Raw genomic sequence first — 8266 nt, forward strand, 5'->3', positions numbered from 1 at the left:
ATTTCATATACCGACAGTGGGAGAGAGTGATTCAGCAGAACCTGGTAAAATAGAAAATGTGTGTAGATTGTTGCCCAGCAATTCTATTTCAGCATTTATACCCAAGAGAAACCCTTCAACTTGTGCACGAGGAGAAGTGTGCAGGGTTGGAAACAGCCTGAGTCTTCATAAGTAGGGAGAGGGTAAATGGGATGTGTGTGTGTGTGTGTGTGGGGGGGGGTGTCTCAAGAGGACTTGCTGTGCAGCGGTTGAAAGGAATTACTGAGAAGAATGAGATGCAGAGGAATGTCCTTAGCAGGGCAGCATTTATGAAAATCTAACCCACTTATTTACTGGGTAGGAATAGAAGTTGATACTCACATATTTAACTGGAAAGATCATGTAAAGCATGCAATTCGATATATGTATACATCAAAAATTAAGAATATATTCTCTTTTATTCTCTTGGTGGTAGCACAAACGGTTCATTAGATAAATCAGATGATTTCCAAATGATTTTGTTCATGTTTAGGAATTGTTGGTGTGAGCTTTTGTTTGAGGTGGCTGACCTCCTTAAATGATGCAGCTGTCTGGGCCATGATGTGATACAGGAAGTGGCATCAAACTCTTCCAGCAATGTCACTATTTAATTACTGTCCTTAGGTAACTTGTAGCCTCAATAAGTGGAAAATCTTTCCGAATGTCAGTGATATTATAAATGGTGTTGGTCTCTTCAAAGATTCTGCTAAACTAACAGCAATCAAATCTTTTATAGGCCTTATAAAATTATCTGAGCTTTCTATATATTCCACATCCCTACTGTGAACTACATCACTGAAAATCATTCCTTGATTTAGTTAGGTCAAGTCTAATCTCTCAGGGTGCATGCTGGCCCAGTGCATGGGCTCTGTAGCTAGATTGTCTGGTTTTGAATCCCTGGCTCTGGCACTTAAGTTTTAAAGATCTCTGTCCTCAGATTCCTCATCTGTGAAAATGGGATGATGATGATGATGATATTGATAATTCTCAATGAGATATAAACCTTTAAAATGGTACCTCAGTCAGGTGGTACTGTGTGTCAGCTCTCATTTTATTAAGTAAGATTGTTAATGCCAGTGGATGGGCATGTGTCCTATTAAAAGGAGGTGAAATTCAATAGGAATTACAGAAAGAGGGACCTATACCCCGGGTGGCTCTGGCCCTGAACCACCTCTACAGCTCTGGCCCGTCCTGTGTCCCCTCCTCCTGTCACCTGGGTGACCTATCTCAGAAATGGCAGCATTTGACCAGTGAGTGGGCCTCTTGCTGCCCACCTGTTTTCCTGCCTTAGTGTCAGTCCTGCAGTTCCTACTTGTGGCCATGTGGGGGCGACCCCAGGGGGGTGGCAGTGGGCAGTGGGCAGTGGGCAGGCAGGAGATTAGCAGTTTATAGCTTTGTTTTACACATACCCGCGCGCGCGCGCACGCACGCACGCACGCACACACACACACAGTAAATGCAATTCAGTTAACAAATTTGTTATTCTTTTCTGACCAAGTTATACATTTAAAAACAGAAACAGATTCATGGATACAGAGAACAAACTAGCGGTTGCCAGAGGGGAGAGGAGTGAGGGGGGAGGGTAGGGCGAAACAGGTGAAGGGTATTAAGAGGTGCAAACTTCCAGTTGTAATATAAGTAAGTTACAGGGATGTAATGTACAGCATAGAGAATATAGTCAGTAGTACTATGATAACTTTGGTGACAGATGGTAACTAGACATATCATGGTGGTCATTTTGTAACATAAATTAATATTGAATCACTATGAGATACACCTGAAACTAATATGATGTTGTATGTCAATTATTCATCAAAAATTATACACTTAAATACATCAACTTGATATCAAATAATGAATTTATATATTGCTCTATTTCAAAAAGGATCAGAGATAATAATACCAAGTATGATTCAATGAGTAAAATAAAATGGATTAAGGACCTAAATGTAAGACCTGAAATCATAAAACTTAGAAGAGAACATAGGCAGAACATTCTTTGCTATAAGTTGTAGCAATATCTTTTGGATTTGTCTCCCTAAGGCAAAAGAAATAAAAGGAAAAAATAAACAAATGGGAATTAATTAAACTTAAAAGCTTTTGCACAACAAAGGAAACTATTGACAAAATGAAAAGACAACCTATGGAATGGGAGAAAATATTTGCAAATTATGTGACCAATAATGAGTTAATACCAAAAATGTGTAAACAGCTCATATGACTCAGTATCAAAAAAAACAACCCAATCAAAAATGGGCAGAAAACCTGAATTGCCATTTTTCTAAAGAAGACATACAGATGGTCAACAGGTACATGAAAGTATTGCTAATTATTAGAGAAATGCCAATCAAAACAACGATGAGATATCACAACTGTCAGAATGGGTGTCATCAAAAAGTCTTCAAATAACAAATGTTGGCGAGGATGTGGAGAAAAAGGAACCATTTACACTGTTGGTGGGAATGTAAATTGGTGCAGCCACTATGGAAAACAGGATGGAGGTTCCTCAATAAACTGGAAATAGAACTACCATATGATCCAGCAATTCCACTCAGGCTCCTGGAAGCCCTCCAAGGTTGTCCCCTCCTGAAGCATTTCTATTTTCAAAGGGGACAGTAGGGCAGCTGGAGAGGGCAATGCTCTAACTCAAAAGATGCACTAAAAACTAGAGTGTGACGAGCACCTACCACGTGTCAGGAGCTTGCAGGGCATCACCTCATTTAATCCCCACGACAACCCTGAAAGCTTTTACTTCCCCACTTAACAGATGGGAGAGTGGACGTTTGGGGGCTTCAAAGTGAGTTACTTGGTCAAGGTCACAGAGCTGGTGCCTCTCTGGTGGGACTGCACTTGAAAGCACGTTGGTACAGTCTAAACCCCTGGCCTTTCCTCAAGACAGCACCGCTTCCACTTCCCTCCCTCCCCCTCCCTTGGGCCCCTGGCCTCCAGAGCCCACCTGGAGCCAGGGCCCTCGCCCCTTGCCCAGGTGCCTGGGCTGCGGTGGGTGGTGGAGGAAGGGCTTGCTGGTCCCAGCTGCCCTTCTGTGGCTTGAACAGGAAAGAGACAAAGGTCCCATTTTAGAGCTGCTGTCTGTTTCCATGTCTCTAGTTTCTGAACCACCAGGAGGAAAAGCATTTGAGGTATTTCCATGGGAAATGGTAGCCAACAAAAGCGCCGTTGGGTGGTATTCTAGTTAATTGCAGGAAGGCGGGCAGCCCTCCAGGATATTACCTTTCTTGGGCTGGAAAGTGTTTCTTTGAAAAACGTTTCGGTTCAGCCGAGGCCTCCTAAGTTTTCGCAGATTTGCTTGTTCATAACTACGAAGTCACCGAGTCGGTCCTTGGGGTCTGGGGAGAGTAGGGTGGGAGGCAGGGAAGGCGGGAGGAAACCACTCCGATGACAACTCTTTGCTAAATGATGGCTGGAAAACACTGGATTATATTTCCCAGCCGGTATAAATTCCTAAAGGGGGCCATTCCCCCGAGGCCTGCCTCCCCCAGACGGAAACAGAATCTGCGACCCTGAATGAAACGTCTCGTGCCCCTGCGAAGGGGAGAGGGCAGGAAATGAAGAGAGGTGATCACTCTTCTTAAACACACTTAAAAAAATGAAAAGAAAAGCAGTCACAAAGGTGCATGAATCCAAGCGTGTTGCTCCTGACACATTGGGCTTACATGTGCTTTTGCCTTTGCAGAATGTTTCCCATTCATGGCCGCCCCAGGAGGTGAGCAGGGCCTCCATCAATCTTTGCACCTGAGAGAGGAGGGCTCCGCAGTCAATGACGCACAGCCCAGGTCACCCTGCTGGTGACAGGGAGCAGCATGTTCCGTCTGTTATGACTGTGTATTTACCGGGTACCGCCTTTGTGCCCAGGGCTGGGCTTTTGGCAATGGCATTGCGGTGCCGCTGTCTGGCTTGTTGAAGAGGACAGCCCAGAACAGCCCAGTCTGAGATCTGGCCCTTCCCAGTGGAGCTCTGAGCAGGGAGGGATGAGGGTGGTCAGAGTGGAAGACAGGTGGGACCCCTGGAGGGAGGTGACTTTCTTTCCCCCATTGGGATGTTCCATCAAGTTCGCTAAATTCTATATGCTGTTCCCCAAAGGCAATATTTTAATTATCATCGGTGGTTATACATTTCATATACAGCAGTTGTCATCAATTCAAATACAGCAGCCTGGGAAGTGAAAGGTCATAGTGTCATGTCCCCTACTTCCTGCAATCCCAGCCCCCTCTCCCCATGATGAACTCTTAACCCTTTATCACGTCGATGGGTAAACTTCGGACATTTTCACATGGGTTTCCTCCCTGGTCACTCCCCCAGGCCCACTCCCTCCTCCTCCATCCTGCTCTGCCTCTGCAGGAGGCAGCAGTGCCTCTGGCCGGTCCCCTCCTGGCCAGGTCAGTGCTGGCTGCAGCCCTCTGTGTGCTGTGGGGCAGCTTCCCTGCCTGGATTCCCCTAACTGCCTCCTCCCTTACTCTTCATCCTTAGGGGTGGCTTCTGGCCCCTGCTTGCCTCATCATTTCTTGAATCCCATAAAGAAATCCTTATATTAAACTCTTCTCAAATCATCCCACCTCGTTTTTGCAGGACCTTGGCTGATCATAAGCACATATATATTTTGTGATCTGCATGTTTATGTGTATATACGTGTATGTAGAAAGTCATAGTATAAATGCATTTATATATTTACATATTTAGCTATATGTACATATCAGTCTACTTTTTAAGGTGAACGTAGTAGTCTGTAGTATCCCACTGAGTGGATATGCATTATTTATGTAACCCAGTCCCCCCATTGATAAACATTTAAGGTTGTGTTCAAGTTTTCTCTTTGACATCGTGGCATTCTGAAATATGTCTGTGACTTCACACAGGAGCCTGAAGCCTGGCATAGAACAGTGAGGGTGAGCCGTGAGATCCTGGGTGGGGCACTTCACTTCCCCAAGCCTCAGTTTCCCCATCTGTCCAATGGGAATAGCAGACTGTATTGACCATTCACCTTGGAGGCACGTGATGACCTGTGATTTTACTGAGGCCCCTTGAACAGCTGCTGTTGTGAGACTGGAGTGCAGGCAGCTGGGGTCTGCTGGCCACCGGGGAGGTAGCTGATGGCAGGTGTCCCCACCTCCATGGCTTTGTGGTGGCACCTTCCCAACAGGCTCATGAATGGCCCAGATATTAATTTCTGGAGGAAGCCCTGAAGAGAAAACCAGCTGATGAGTGCTAGAGTTGAGACAAAGAGAAAATGAAGATTCAGAGAAAGTATGATTCTTCATCACAAAGAGGAAGTGTCATGGGAGAAATGTGTTCCAGGGGCATTAGGGGAGCTTCGAAGAGGAAATGGGTGAATCAGGGAGAGAGTTTGGGGCTGCAAGCCTGGCCGGTGGGCTGCTGCTTCGGCCCTTCTTTAAGGCTGTGGGAGGCCCCACTCCCTAGAGCAGGACCTCTTGGCCACTGGTCCTTCCCTCCCCTAGGCTGCGAGGCCTCAGTTCTGCAAGCATCTCCAGCCTAGCTGCTCTGCCGGGGTGCCTTCACCCCAGGGCCTGCAGCCCCACTCCTGGGGCTGGAGGTCGGGCAGGCCAGGCATCCCCTCTGCCAGTGAGGGTCCAGGGGAGGCTCACAGGGGCAGTGAACAGTGGCCCCCAGGGAATCCCCAGCGGGAACCACGTCGGGCTGAGGGAGACTGCAGCCACTGCGCCCTGGCCAGCAGGGGTCACTGCAGCCCCAGCAGAGGGCTGGGTGTGCAGGATCAGCCACCGGGCTCCAGCCTCACAGGGTTTGCTTCTGAAACGACAGGGTTAGAAACTTGTCTCCCACCCCACCCACAATTTCTACCTAAGAAAAGCAGTGAAACCTCCCTTTTTCCTTCCTTCTAAAGGCTGGGAAGGTGCAGACAAAGGAGGATTTCACACAGGCTTGCTGGGCTGCGCTGTTGGGGTGGGATGTGCAGATGCAGGGGAATGGGGGCACTGTTCTCATGGACTTGATAGTCCAGCAGGGGTATAGGATAACCTGAAGGGGAATCTCAGGTGTAGCCTCGGTCTGGAGAGCTGAGTCCAGCTCTTTCCCGGCCTGTTTCTCTTTACACCAGGGTCTTGCTCAGGGTTTCAGTTATTCCTCTGATTATTAGGAGAGAAGCAAGCAGCTCACCTGAATGGGATTTTAAGCTGACCACTTGTCCCATTTGCCCAGCTCTTGAGGGGTTCCTAGGATGCAAGACTTCGGTACTAAACCCCAGGAACCCCAGGGCAGCTGAAGCAACTTAGTCACCCTATTTGGGTACCAGCCACTTTTCAGGCATTATCTCATTTGTTCCACATCAGTGGTCGTATCATCATCCCTGTTGTACAGAAGAAGAAACTGAGGGTCAAAGAGGCCAAACAAGCTGCCCGAAGACTCAGATGGTGAGGGAAGAGCTGACCTTTGAATGCAGGTCCACTTGATGGGTGTTTTTCTGCTGTCCACCCCCCATCTCCTGATGCCTCTGAGGTTGGGAGCTGAGGAGCACCTTTCATAGGCCACTGTGACAGTAGGCAGCCCTTTGGGAGAGAATTCATCAAAAGGAGGACAGTGCCAGGCATGAGTGGGCATCAGAGTGAAGCTGGAGGTGTCTGAGGTCTGGGTGATGCTCTCCCCACCTGCCCTTTCTGCGCACAGAGTAGTCAACTCTGCCTGGGAGGGATTCTGGAGAAGTTATGTAGGAAGACAAGGAGGAGGAAGGGTCTCCTGGACAAAGACTAACGTGTGCAAAAGCACAGAGGAATAACACCTCCAGGCTGCCTGGCGAGTAGGGTGCACGGTGGTGACAGTAGGGGAAGAGGTGCACAGGATCCAGAGGCAGGGGCCTAGGCTTCTGTCCATTGCTCTGTGATTGAGGCCAGGATGGGACAAGCCAGGCTGGAGGGAAGCGGGCAGCAAGAGAAGGCCGGCCTGGGGGGTAACCCTTCTTTTTGTTGGCTCCCCTGGTATTTCTTCCCCTACCACATACATGCCATCCCCAGAGACCTCCATTGCTGCTCTGAGCTCTGTCTTCATGCCATCATGCCCTTCCCTGCTGGGAGTCTTGGAAATGGAAGTTGGGAGCCTTCCTCTCAAGCAGAAATGTCCAGTCCGAAGAGGAAAGCCCCGACTCCACATGTGTGCCTGTAGGGACTAACAGCAGATGCCATGGGGGTTCAGAAGGAGCCAGTCCCGTGGTTGGGGTGGTCTGGAAGGACTTCTCATACCTGCCCACTGCTTGTGTAGACCTGGCCCGGGGCACTGGGTGAGCCACATGCCCTCCCCCTGTGCTCTGCCAGCTGCAGAGGGCACAGCAGCTCCCACTCAGCGTAAACTGCCCGGATGTCATTGCTGTTCTTCTTCCTCCTGGTGGGTGGCAGCATCTCAGGGGCCAACTCCCGCCTCTTGCCCACGTGTGCGTGTGCGCCAGAGTGCGGACCTAGGTTGGATTCCACATAGCCAAGGAATTTGGCGCTTTTCCTTTTCTCCTCAGTTCTGGTTTCTCTTTTTGGAAGGCACAGGGAGGAGGCTGGAAAGAACTCACTTGACCGATGCTGATCTGGAAAGCGTGAAATTGTGTGGACAGTGGCTAGCGGGCGAGGGTGGCCCTGTCCCGGGGGCCAAGCCCCACGCTGGGCTGTTCTAACAAGAACTTGAACTGAACCAAACCGTGACCCCCAAATTGGAAAAACACTGCCCTGATTCGCAGAACCCAAAACTGAATCCAAATATTATCATTTTTTGACTGTACTCTGAATTGAACTAATGTTTTTTCTTAAATACCAAACAAGCCAGTTTGAACTAGACACAAACATATGTGTTTTCTGAAACTATTGAACCTAAACTTCAAAATAGTCTCCTATCTGAGGGCTAAGTGAGATTGTTTGCTTGAGAGTGTCCTATTCACGGCAGGCCAGTAGAACTTCTGTTACAGCAGGAGTAGCTTTCGTTTGTCCAGTTTTTCCTCTCATCTTTAAAAATCAGGGTACAATTTACATGCAGTGGGCTGGGATGCACAGACCTGAAACGTACACTTTGATCAATTCTGACAGATGCCTGTACCCAAGGAACTGCCCCCACCTGTCAAGATACTGGGCACTTGCCTCAGCCCAGAGAGTTCCCTCTGTCCCCCCAGTCCATCCCGCCCTCCCCCCGGACAACCACTGTTCTCACTTCCATCTCCTTTTGCTTCTAGTTTGAGGCTTACGAACAACCCTTCTCCCCAACCCTGGAAATAAGGACAAATATG

This window comes from Camelus ferus, chromosome 20 (genome assembly GCF_009834535.1).
Source record: "Camelus ferus isolate YT-003-E chromosome 20, BCGSAC_Cfer_1.0, whole genome shotgun sequence".
Classification (NCBI taxonomy): domain Eukaryota; kingdom Metazoa; phylum Chordata; class Mammalia; order Artiodactyla; family Camelidae; genus Camelus; species Camelus ferus.